This window comes from Arvicanthis niloticus, chromosome X, assembly GCF_011762505.2.
Source record: "Arvicanthis niloticus isolate mArvNil1 chromosome X, mArvNil1.pat.X, whole genome shotgun sequence".
NCBI classification, from domain to species: Eukaryota; Metazoa; Chordata; class Mammalia; order Rodentia; family Muridae; genus Arvicanthis; species Arvicanthis niloticus.
The window spans coordinates 7,123,201-7,136,334 of NC_047679.1; the positions used below are offsets into that span (position 1 = coordinate 7,123,201).

General features: G+C 39.6%; 1 protein-coding gene across 7 annotated transcripts in view; it reads right to left on the reverse strand.

The window, feature by feature from the left end:
* Positions 1 to 12,368, reverse strand: part of Usp9x (ubiquitin specific peptidase 9 X-linked) — a 136,704-nt gene extending 124,336 nt beyond the window's left edge. For 3 of the 7 annotated variants that reach the window (XM_076918647.1, XM_034486192.2, XM_076918645.1), the window contains exons 1-3: positions 12,217 to 12,368; positions 10,683 to 10,756; positions 9,796 to 9,889 (exon numbers count right to left, since the gene is read on the reverse strand). The gene's annotated coding sequence lies outside the window, so the exon portion shown is untranslated. Of the gene's footprint in view, positions 1 to 5,150; positions 5,169 to 9,795; positions 9,890 to 10,682; positions 10,757 to 11,956 lie in introns of those variants that run through there. The other 4 variants (XM_076918649.1, XM_076918648.1, XM_076918650.1 and 1 more) reach the window with 4 other exon arrangements.
* Positions 12,369 to 13,134: the final 766 nt, after the last annotated feature.

Below are 13,134 nucleotides of genomic sequence, written 5' to 3' on the forward strand. Positions count from 1 at the left end.
TCTTTGTTTGTCTGTTTTAAATGATATTTAAACATCACAATCTGCATGAAGTCTTGACTGACATTTTGATATAATTTCTTTCTTGTCTCTTCATTGAACAGGACTAAGAAAGTTGTGACTTTTAGGAAAGGAAATTATGACAAACTCCTATTTCCAATCTAAGAAGCAAAAGGGTTTCCAGTTAATTTCCTTGATTTACATCTCTCTTCTCATGTGTAAAATCTTAGGTCTTAATGGTGTTAACATAATAACCTATCTGGTTTACTCCACTACACAAATATAGTTCCAGGATAATGATAGTAATGTTATTAGTGACAATTAGATCACTGAGTGCCATTTAAGATTTATCTAGTTATTTTTGTCCTTGGGACCCAAACACAGGAGGATACATAGCAAAAATACTCTGCCTATAAGTCACTTGAAATAATTACTGTATACTTTTGCCACTAGCTTTATAGTTGGGCTCTCCCCCCTCCCCCCAGTTCATCTTCAATTTTTTAAAATTATCTTTTTTCTTTTTTGCTTATATTCAGTTTTTAAATTATTAAAAACATTTTACAGTTCTCAAATTAGTGATGTGCTATAGCTTAACAGCTTATATAACAAACTAGTAGTGTAAAACCACAAACATATATTCTCTTACAGTTTTCTGTGTTCAGAAACCTGGTGCAGCTTAGCTTAGCAGTCGTGGTTTAGAGGTGCTCAAGGCAAACTCTCTTACCAAGCTGCAAGCACCTTAAGGTTGGTTCAGAGCTGGAGGCGTGGCTTCCAAGATGGCCCCTCACAGGGCTCTCATAGGGCCTTACATTCTCATGTGTTACTATTTGGCAGAGCAAAGAATTTCCCAGAGAACAAATGATCCAGAGAGAGAAAGGGCAAAAAGGAAGCTACAGTGTGTCTAAAACCTAATTGTGGAAGGTATCACACAGCCCAACCAGGGTACCCTTTTGGTAGGACATCACAAGGGTCTAAATACTAAGAGACAGTTATCATTAAAGGTTATCTTTTACATAAAACTAAAAAGCAAAACAACAAAAACTATGAAGCAAAATACATTCAAAGAAACCAGCTTCCACCTCTGGACAATTCTGAGTCCCCTCCCTCCCCCTTTAGGAAACCACTTTTACTAATTCCTGCTTTACCTTCCCAGTATTTTTTTTTTTTTTTTTTGAAAAATATCAGAACATAGGCAGAGACTTACAGCTCCCAAGATTGATTTGCTACACAATATTCCTGCACTTTGCTTTTTCTCAGCACTGTACTGTTTTGTTTTCCTGGGGGTGGAGGGTCATTGAAAACAGGGTTTCTCTTGTTGTCCTGGTTGTCCTGAACTATAGACCAGGCTGACCTCTAACTCAGAGATCCGCCTGCCTCAGCCTGCCAAATCCTGGGATCAAAGACATCCACTTCCTGGCTCAGCACCACGGACTAAGGCTGGTCTTCAATAACAACAAAAACGACAGAAAGACCACATACACATGGAGGCTGAACAATGCTCTACTCAATGATAACTTGCTCAAGGAAGAAATAAAGAAATTAAAGACTTTTTAGAATTTAATGAAAATGAAGGCACAACATACCCAAACCTATGGAACACAATGAAATCAGTGCTAAGAGGCAAACTCATAGCTCTGAGTACCTCCAAAAAGAAACTGGAGAGAGCATACACTAGCAGTTAGACAGGACACCTGAAAGCTCTAGAACAAAAAGAAGCAAATACACCTAAGAGGAGTAGCCGGCAGGAAACAATGAAACTCAGGGCTGAAATCAACCAAGTAGAAACAAAAAGAACTATACAAAGTAGCAACAAAACCAGGAGCTGGTTCTTTGAGAAAATCAACAAGATAGAGAAACCCTTAGCCAGACTAACCAAAGGGCACTGAGACAGTATCCAAATAAATAAAATCAGAATTGAAAAGGGAGACATAACAGAAACTGAGGAAATTCAAAAATCATCAGATCCTACTGCAAAAGACTATACTCAACAAAATTGGAAAATCTGGATGAAATGGACAATTTTCTAGACAGACACCAGGTACCAAAGTTAAATCAGGATCAGATAAACCACCTAAACAGTCCCATAACCCCTAAAGAAATAGAAGTAGTCATTAAAAGTCTCCCCACCAAAAAAAGTCCGGGATCAGATGGTTTTAGTGAAAAATTCTATCAGACCTTCAAGGAAGACCTAATACCAATTCTCTTCAAACTATTCCACAGAATAGAAACAGAAGGAACAATACCCAATTCATTCTATGAAGCTACAATTACACTCATACCTAAACCACACAAAGACCCAACAAAGAAAGAGAACTACAGATCAATCTCTCTTATGAATGTTGATGCAAAAATACTCAATTAAAATTCTCGAAAACCGAATCCAAGAATACATCAAAACAATCATCCATCATGATCAAGTAGGCTTCATCCCAGGGATTCAGGGATGATTCAATATACAGAAATCCAGCAACATAATCCACTATATAAACAAACTCAAAGAAAAAAACCACATGATCATCTCATTGGACGCTGAAAACGCATTTGACAAAATTCAACACCCCTTCATGGTAAAAGTCTTGGAAAGATCAGGAATTCAAGGCCCATACCTAAACATAGTAAAAGCAATATACAGCAAACCAGTAGCCAGTATCAAACTAAATGGAGAGAAACTTGAAGCAATCCCACTAAAATCAGGGACTAGACAAGGCTGCCCACTCTCTCCCTACCTATTCAATATAGTACTGGAAGTCCTAGCCAGAGCAATTAGACAACAAAAGGAAGTCAAAGGGATACAAATTGGAAAGGAAGAAGTCAAAATATCACTATTTTCTGATGATATAATATTCTTAGGTGACCCTAAAACTTCCACCAGAGAACTGCTAAACCTATCAACTCCAGCAAAGTGGCTGGATATAAAATTAACTTAAGCATCATACTCTTTTTTTTTTTTAAAAGAATTTATTTATTTATTTTGTGTAAGTACACTGTAGCTGTCTTCAGACACCCATATGAGGGCATCAGATCTCATTATGGATGGTTGTGAGCCACTATGTGGTTGCTGGGATTTGAACTCATGACCTCTGGAAGAGCAGTCAGTGCTCTTAACCACTGAGCCATCTCACCAGCCCAAGCATCATACTCTTAACAGCAGCATACAGATGTCATCAGTCCACTGTGGCGTTTCATTCAACTCTGCTATGTAACTACTGTCCTTTAGTCACTAAAGTTTAGTGTTTCGATGCTTTCATCATTTTGCAATGATTCTTTACCTTTAGGGTGTCTGAATTGCTTATAACTTTTGTCATTATAAATAATGCTATAGTAAATATGTATGTATTTGTGTATGAAGATTTTTCTGGATAAACAATTATCTTAGACAACTTGACTTAAAGGTAGATTTATTAAGTCCAAAGTCTACTTTGTGAGTGCTTTATACATTGTCAAATTGATGCACATTAAACATTACATACATCCCTATCATATTCCTACATAGAACAGAAAGAGTGTTCATTTTCTCTGTTTTTTTTTTTTTGTTGTTGTTGTTCTTGTTTTTGTTTTTATGGTTTTTCAAGATAAGATTTCTCTTTGTAGCCTTGGCTGTTCTAGAACTCGTTCTGTGGACCAGGCTGGCCTTGAATTCAAAGAGCTACCTGGTGCTGAAACTAAAGACATGCTACCATGTTTGGGCTCTTGTCTGCATTCTCATCTGCACTGAGTTAATCTTTACTATTTTGACAGATAGCTAAGTATATTTGTGTAGGAGTTGTAGATTTTTACGCCATGTCTTAGTACTTAGTTTACCCTATCACTGTGAATTTCAATGATAATTCATTACATGAATTTGAAATTCACATACACATATCAAATATCATTTAATTTATTCTTCTATATATTTAATCTAAAGTGCATATAGACTCCAAGAATATTTTTCTGAGCCAATAAATATTTAGTATTCACATGCAAGGCTATAATGATAATGCAAGTAATATAAAATCCAATTCAAATTATTCCTATAATTTTAATATATTTATATTCTTAGAGATCAGAAAATATTTAAAGTATTTTCTTAGATCTATAGCATCATGGTTTTATTTTGACTATAACAATGGTTGTTAATACCTTTTCATTAAGAAAATTTAAACTGGTGGTTAGAGCTTTACTATTCATAAACTTTACTTACATTCAGTAAATTATTTTTGAAATAGCACTGTCATGTTCCTCATCAAGATGGCCATGGCCAGTTGTTTCTATGTCCATGTGTCCCCATTCCCTCCTTTTACTTTCAAGAGTGACATTTCCAAAATATTTCCGGCATACATTAGCTAGCTATCCAGAGTGTAATTTATAGGTCAGAAAATAACTGTTCATGTTCTAAAGTACTTTAGCACAGATGTGCCACTGCTCCCATCAATCCTGAGAATATATATTTAGGCCCTCATATTTAAACACCTAGCTATTTTTCTGAATACCAGAGTCCTGTGCGGACAAAGGTTTGTAGCAGTAAGACTGCTAAGCAATCATCAATCTCATTGGTTTTCATAAGCAAATATAACAAACTGGGTCGAAATGCCCTGAAATTCCTTGGGCTGATGCTTAAAAGGCACTGTTAGTTAGTATGTTTCATGTCTTGACTAGCAAAACCAGGCAGATCTGCTGAAATTAACCCTTGTAGTACAAAGAATACGTGACAGATGGTGTCTCAAAGCTTTCCAGAGTTAAGAGATTTCAAAACACATTTGTGGACTATAATGCAAACAAAACAACAGACAAGCAACCCCTCCCCAAGCACATATAGCCAATAGAATCAATCTAAACTGAGAGTGAAGGCAGGGTATTTATAAAAAAAAAAAAAGAATATACAACTAATGAAAATGTTAAAATCACTGGGCAGTGGTGGCGCACGCCTTTGATCCCAGCACTTGGGAGGCAGAGGCAGGCAGATTTCTGAGTTGGAGGCCAGCCTGGTCTACAGAGTGAGTTCCAGGACAGCCAAGGCTAACAAAGAAACCCTGTCTCGAAAAACCAAAAAAAAAAAAAAAAAAAAAAAAAAAGTTAAAATCCAGTGTCTAAAAGGATGCAGGTAAAAAAAAAAAAATGGCCTCTTCGTCTACTGCTCAAGGAAAGCAAACACAGAGGTTTTTCATGGTACTTACTGGTATTCTACATCAAACTTCTTTTAAAGGTGCACTTCCAAGTGATATACTTAGTGTTTCATTCTTGCTCTGGTTACTTTTTGTCACCTGGGAAAGGGAAACCTCAACTAAGGAAGTGCCTCCATCAGATTGGCCTGGTCAGCATGGCTGTGGAGGCATTCTCTTGATTGATGATTGATGATAGATGATAGATATAGATGATAGATAGCCCACCACTGCAGCCATGGGTGGGTAGTCCTAGGTGGTATAAAAACAGCAGGCTGAGTAAGCCATGGGGGGCAAACCAGTAAGCAGTGTTCCTCTATGGCCTCCTGCCTCCAGGTCCTTGCCTGGCTTCCCCTCAGTTATGGACAGTAACATGCAATCTAAAACTCCTCCAAGTTGCTTTATGTCATAATGTTTGCTGAGACAGAAAGCAACCTAAGACAATCCTGAAGAAACAATGGAAGATATGGGCAGGGAAAAATTACTAGGCTGTTAATATCAATACAGAGGAACATAACATAATGGTTTGTTTGTTTGTTTGTTTTGGTTTTTTGAGACAGGGTTTCTCTGTAGCCCTGGCTATTTTGGAACTCACTCTGTAGACCAGACCAGCCTTGAACTCAGAAACCCGCCTGCCTCTGCCTCCCAAAAGCTGGGATTAAAGGCGTGCGCTACCACTGGCCAGCTAACAACATAATGTTATAGACACCCAAATGCCAGTCAATATGAAATCTGTGGCATTAAAGTAGATGTGATTATTCAAAATATTTGTCTAGAACTCCATTTTGTGGCCGATACTGTCAGAAATCTTTTGTGTTTTTTCCTCTATGCTAAAGTATTGTTCTGAGCAGCAATGTTCTCTACTCGAGGCACAAAATCAGGGCAACCCTGACCCCACTTTTCCTGCTCCCCCTGCACCTAACATTTTAGTTAAGGTCAATGAAATGTGAGAGCCTACTGGGCACCTCTCCAAAAGTTTTTGCTTTCCTCGTGAAAGGGACTGATACCTTTCTGCCAAGAATCACCTATTGCAAACCTGATGAGAGTGGTGGGTTGGTGTTTTCTGCAACTTGGAGCAAGCAGTGTCTTTAACGGTGGTGAGCTGTGACACGGTCTTCAGATTCCCCTCCTTTAAGGCTCCTAGCTATCAGGAGGGTTACCAGCCTGAACCAGCCTTAATCTGCCCGCTTGCTGGCTGGCTCTGGGAATGACACTCACAAGAAGGCAGTTTGCCCTGCCCAGTGACACCCCCAGCTCTTCCCCAGGGAGAGACAGCCGGCTTCAAACAAATACCCCAGCTTTCTTTCTTCGAATGGGAACAGTGATGAAGAGAATTCTAAACCCATGCTCCAGCCGTTGTGACGACTGCAGCACTGCCTGGTCCTCTCCAATCTAATCCTGTTTCATTCCCTTCCCCCACTGGAGCTTGAATGCTCGTCAGTCTCGAAAGCACTCCCGGATAAGCTTCCTGAACACAAATCTCTTGTCTCCAGAGTCTGTTTCCCGGGAAACCCCACCCACAACACAAGCGATACATTTATTCAAATGAAAGGATGTTCAAAATATATTGCTACATAACAACAGGTTATAAAGCAGTATGTATGATGTCATCCTGTTTTTTTTTCTTATACAGATTCTCTATAAGCACAGAAAATACATCTGGGAAACATTTTGGTAGATAATCTAAGAATGTCTTTTTGACCCTATGATATAGGATTTCGTTTCTGGTTTGGGTTTCTGTTTTCTTGAGACTAAGGATCGACCTCAGCCCCAAACAGATACATAATGCCCTATGTAACAGCAAATGACCTTGAACACCCCACCCCCAGTCTTGCCTTTACCTTTCAAGTGCTAAAGATCAAGCCTGCTTCACTATGCCTGGCAGTTAAGGGATACTTTCCTAAATAAGACTTAAAAAGCAGAAGCCATACAGAAAGGGTTACACATATTATACATCTAAGTTTTAAAAATTATGTTAACCACAGGATGCTTTTAAAAACAAACAAAGAACCCTTAAACTGGGTGTGGTGGCACATGGCCCCAGGAAACAGAGGCAGAGGGATTCAGGCCAGCTAGGGTTACCCAAAGTGAGACCCTGCTTCACAAAAAAAAAAAAAAAAAAAAAAAAAACCTCTCTGGCCCAGTCTTTTGTATCTTCAACAGAACTGACAAAAGATTGAGTCACGAGAATGTAACAAATAGATTACGAAAAAAAATCAAGTTCTTAAGAGAAGGCATAGAATTTTTACAATGAAAAAGCAATATAAAAAAGAAAAATCATATTGCTAATAAAATATTAAAGACTCTCAACCTCACCAGTAAATTCAAACATTTTTTTCAAACATCAGACAGATAAAAAAATGTTGATGAGATCCAGAGTTATCAAATTTGTAGAGTGCAGAGAAGCAGGTACTTTTTTTTTTTTTTTTTGGTTTTTCAAGACAGGGTTTCTCTGTATAGCCCTGGCTATCCTGGAACTCACTCTGTAGACCAGGCTGGCCTCGAACTCAGAAATCCGCCTGCCTCTGCCTCCCAAGTGCTGGGATCAAAGTCGTGTGCCACCACCGCCCGGCGTACAACATTTTTAAAATTAAAAAAAAAAAAACATAATTTGACCCAGCTTGTTTGAGGAATAATTTTAAGTTTTTATTTATAAAATTGTATTTGTGTGTGTGTGTGTGAGAGAGAGAGAGAGAGAGAGAGAGAGAGAGAGAGAGAGAGAGAGAGAGAGAGAGAGAGGCAGGCATGAGTTCATGCACAAGCATGCCAGTTGTGGTGGTTAGAAGCACCTTGTGAGAGTCAGCTCTCCCCTTCCACCACGTGGGGTCCAGATCTGATGCAGCAGCCATCTATCTCCCTGGCTGAGAATAATTCTTTTTCAAAACAAGTTTTTGCACACTCTAGGTCGTTTACATTTCCACATAAACTTTAGAACTAGATTTTCACTACTTACCCAAACAACTGTTGCTATCTATATGGACTGCCTTGACTCTAGAAATCAGAGTAGGGAAGACTGCATGCTTACACTTCTGGGGCTTTCAATTTGTGGGGATGACCTAGCTCATTATTTACTTCATTTCCCTTTCCTTTCTCTAAAAAAGGTTCTGTTGCATTGAGGTTTATACACATTAAATTTATTTAACTATTTTAATGGTTTTGATGAGATTACACATGGAATGGCATTTTTAAAAATTGTATTTTTCAATTGTTTTTGGACAGCATATTGAAGTAAAACTGAGTTTTGGAAACATGAACTTCGTCTTCTGTGACTTGTGACTTGAAAAATTTGGTCAGCAGTGGTTGGGTGTATTCCTAAAGGTTTTCTAAAGAGACAGGAGTGTCATGTGCAACCAGAGACAATTTCACCACCTCCTTTCTGATCTGCACACTTTGAAGAGAAGTACAAAGAATGGACATTATTGCCTGACTTCTAATTTAAGGAAAAATGTCCAATACTTCACTATTAACTCCAACGCTATAAAGTTTGTGTTTTTTGGCTTTATGGGATTTTTGGTTTTGATTTTTTGGTTGTTTGTTTGTTTGTTTAGGTGTCATTCATCCTCTTGGGAAAAAAATTAGTGGACTTGAAGATACAGCCATGTAAACTACCAAAATTTAAACACAAAACTAAATGGAAGTTAGGTATAGGTCTACAGCTTAGTTGATAGAGTGTTTACCTAGTGTGCACAGGCCCTTGACTAGATCCAAAGCACCACACAAATCTGGTGATACAAGCCTGTAATCTCAGCACTCAAACAGCAGAGCAAAGAAGATCAGAAATTCAGAGGCATCCAAAGTTGAAACTTCAAGGTCAGCCTGAGATATAGAAAGTCTGATCTCAAAAGAATGGAAAAGAAAAAAGAAGGGCTCAGTGGTGAAGACCATTTACAGTTCAAGAAATGTTCATGTTTCCTTCAGGTAGAAGAAAATTTATAGCAGATGGCAGTCTGAATCTATACAAATGAATGAAGCCAGGAATGCTTAACAAATTTGATAAATATAAGTTCGTTTATTTCTTTTCCCACTGCTGACAATGGAAGCCATGGTATTATGTAGGCAAGCGTTCTACAACTGAGCCACACCCGAGCCCTATAAACATTTTCAAAATATCTTTTATTTGTGTAAATATCTTAAAAAGATAATTGGCTGTCTAAACAAAAGTCACTCTGATGTATTACGTGGTTCCAAACACACATAGTGGGCTGGAGAAACAGCTTAGCAGTTAACTACTTGCTGCTAGCGCAGAGGGCCTGAGTGCAGCTCACCCCATCAGGTGGCTCACAACCACGAGCAACTCCAGTTCCAGGAGATGCCACACCTTCTTCTGCGCTCAGTGGGCACTTGCAACTCAGGCAGCCGTGCACGCGCACACACACACAATAAAAAGAAATCATTTTTAGTAAAAGGTAGCTTCCCTTCCTTCTTTCTCATGTGTGCGAGTATGAATGTGTGTGTGCATGAGCCGTTGGACACTGAACTCAGGGCTCAGACATGCTAGGTGAGTGTTCTGCCAGCAAGCAATGTCCCCAGCCTCACCTTTTCCTTTTGCAAAACTGAAACTTGACATCCATTAAACAACAAATCCCCATTCTGCCCTCCCCCACCCCCTAGCAGCTAGCATTCTGCTTTCTGTCTCTCCATCCTTGATGATTCTACTTACCTTATTTAAGTGTGATCAGGACTTTTGTCTTTCTGTTACTGGCTTATTTCACTTGGCTCAATGCCCTCAAGGTTCATCCAATTGTCAGAACGTCCTTTTAAAAAGAAAAAGAAAAAAAAAAAAAACACAAACCAAAACACAGAAACAGTATTCCATTGTATGGTCACAGCATACTTTCTGTAGATATTTATGGATTTATAAGCACTCAGATTGCTGTAAATGCTATAAAACATTTCTCTGAGTCTTCATTTTCAGTTCTTTTGTATCTGCACCTGAAAGTGGAATTGCTGCATTGTATGGTAATTTTAAATGATCAGACATGTCTTTAGTAAAGGATTTATGCCTAAAATATATAAAGAACTCTGAAACACTAATAAGGAACAAACCCAGACACTTGGCTGAAGAAGGTACCTAAGTTGCCAAAAAGCACTTGGAAAGATGCTTGGTCTCATTACTATCATTAGGAACATGTAAAAAGCACAAGATACTACTCTAACTTATTATAATGGCAAAAATGCAAAGAAATGTACAGGGCATGGCAAGGATACAGAAAAATGGGAACTCTCAAAACTCTTTGGGAGAAGTGTCAAATGAAACAATCATGTGGTAAAGTATTTAGCAGTTGCTATGCAAGCAACCAAGTTTGTCCCAGAACCCACATAAAAAGCCTGGACACGAGTGAGTGGTACCTGCTTTTAATCACAACACTCTGGAGACAGAGGCCTGGTCTACTTACTGAGTACTAGGGCATCCAGGGGTACAAAGGGATACCTCATCAAAAAAAACAAAGCAAAATAACAAACCTGGGCATGGTGATACATGCATGTATCCACAATCCTGGAGAAGCTGAGAGATAAGAGGGTCCCTAGGGTTTGCTGGCTACCTACCCAGTCTAGCAGAGTCAGTGAGCTCCAGGTTCAGTGACACAGTGATTGAGAAACACTCCGTGTTAACCTCCAACCTGTATACACACAGAAAAAGGGAGAGAAGAATATTAAACACATGCCTATTTTATGATCCAGCCATTTTATTCCTATGTATTTAGCCACAAGCATATATCATATCTATACAAAGAGTTGCATATGAATGTTCAGAGCCACTTTATTTATAACAGCCCAAAATTGGGAACAACTGGAATGTCCATCAACAAATGAAAGGCTAGCCACATTGTCATACAGACACACATGGGAATCTTTAAAAAGAGAGGAAAACTAGCAATAGGTATAGTAAAATGGATGAATTGCAAGTGAATTATCATGTGTGAAAGAAGCCAGCCAATAATTATTATTACAGTTACACAAAATTCTAAACAATGCACATTTATTTTGTGATAGGAAGTAGATCAGTAATATGGGTGTGATATGGCCAGCCTGTGATCCCAGTACCTAGGAGGCTGAAGCCTGAAGATGGGGAATTGGAGGCCAGCCTGGGCTACATAGCAAGAGCCTGAGCCCTGACTGCCTGGGGTGAGGTTTCAGGTAAGGAAGACTGAAGGGAGGAATTTGAAAGTAAAATCAGGAAATTTTTGAGGTGATAGATTTGTTCCTAGTTTTGGTTGTGGCGATGCTGCAGTGGTTTGCGTATGTGTTCGTGAGCACATGCTTGAGTGTGTGTTGTATGCAATCATGTATTTTAAATATATACACATCTTTATAAACTAATCGCACCTTAGTAAAAACACAAAAACTCCTAGAACTGACTTTATTATCCTTTCCCTGAAACCATGGTTCTTTCCTCTTACATAATCGTGAAAGCAGAGAAACAGAAAATTGTTGGCAGGGATGTATCTTTTCAAATTTTTTAAAGACAAAAAAAAACCCCCCAAACCAAAAAAATACAAAAAAAAAAAAAAAAAAAAAAACCAACCCAACAACAACCAAGAAACTGATTTTCTAGAATGTCTTCCTAGTCACTTATGGATTCCCATTCGGTTGACAAGGCCTACCAAGCCTGTACACATCCTTTCATGGTTGTGATGACGTATGAAAAAAATACTGTTAGGGCCCTAGGCCTCTAGAAAAATGGAGTAAAATGCACTTTTCCCAGCACCACTAAGAACACCCAAAATGCCTAATTTTAGATATAAAACAAGGTGGAGATGAAAAGCGGAGCTATGGAGGGCTACCGGACCTGATGAACACATAACTATGGATTTCCATACCTTCCAGACTGGTTTTGGAGAAGCCAGCACCCCAGAAAGAGCAGGCACAGACAGAAAAATGAAAAACAAAACAAACAAAAAAATAAACCCACCCTGCAAGAAAAGTCTGCTTTTTCTATCTAGACAGACAATTTCTGCACAATAACTGCTCCATTTCAGCCAAACCCGACAAGAGAGAAAAATCTCAACAGCCTGTGTGGCCCCACCCTTAAGCAGGAAAGGTTCGAGCCTCACGACAGAAAAGAGACATTCCCACACACCCCTTGCCTCAGGGAGATAGCAGGGAAGGCAGGATTCCCAGCGCTGTGGCCTGCGGGGAGGCTAGGGCGCCTCCCATTCCTTGGCTCGGCTGAAACAGCCCGGACTTTCCCCTCCGCCGAGAAGTGCCGAGGCGTCCCGCCCCCTCCGCTGACGTCACCCAGCCCAGGGTCTGAACTTTCACCCCCCCTCGCAGGGCTGACGAGTTCCTAGCTATGGCCAGATTACTGGAGGCAATGTCGAGGCGCCACAGAGCGCAAGGCGACTGGCGGTTAGCCGCCTAGAGTGGAGCCAGCATCCCGTCTCGCCCCGCCCCTCCCCGCTCCGCCCCGCCCCGTCCCGCTCCGCCCCGCCCCGCCAGGCAGTCACACGCAGTCCAGGAGCGCAGGCGCAGGTGCAGGCGCGCGCGTGCGCACACGTCAGCAAACGCTGCTCTCGGAATCTGGAACTTAACCCTTCCCTGCCCGTAGCTAGTTAGTTTGAGCTGCGTAGGAGAGACTTGCTGAAACGTAGTATTTGACTAATATAACGTCAGTTTTTTGAAAAGCACTCTCCATACTAAGAATCGGGGAATTCTCAGCTTGAGTGGGAAACGACCATTCACTAAGATGACAGGATTGTTAGAATCAACTGACAAGGATTTAAAAACAGCTGTCATTAAAAAAAAAATGCATTGACATTTTTGTAAGCATGTTTGTTTGAAACAAATGGGGAGGAAAGTCTCAAAACTCAAAATGCAATTTTTTGAACTGAAAATTACAATAGCTTACAGGCAGAAATAATTAGACTCAATAACAGAATCTAAAAGTCTGAGGAGAAAATCAGAATTGGATGTTAAAATAGAATTTACTCTATTTAAGCAAGGAGAGAAAATAGACTGGAAAAAAAGAACAAACCTTCAGGGACATGGAAGATAATAT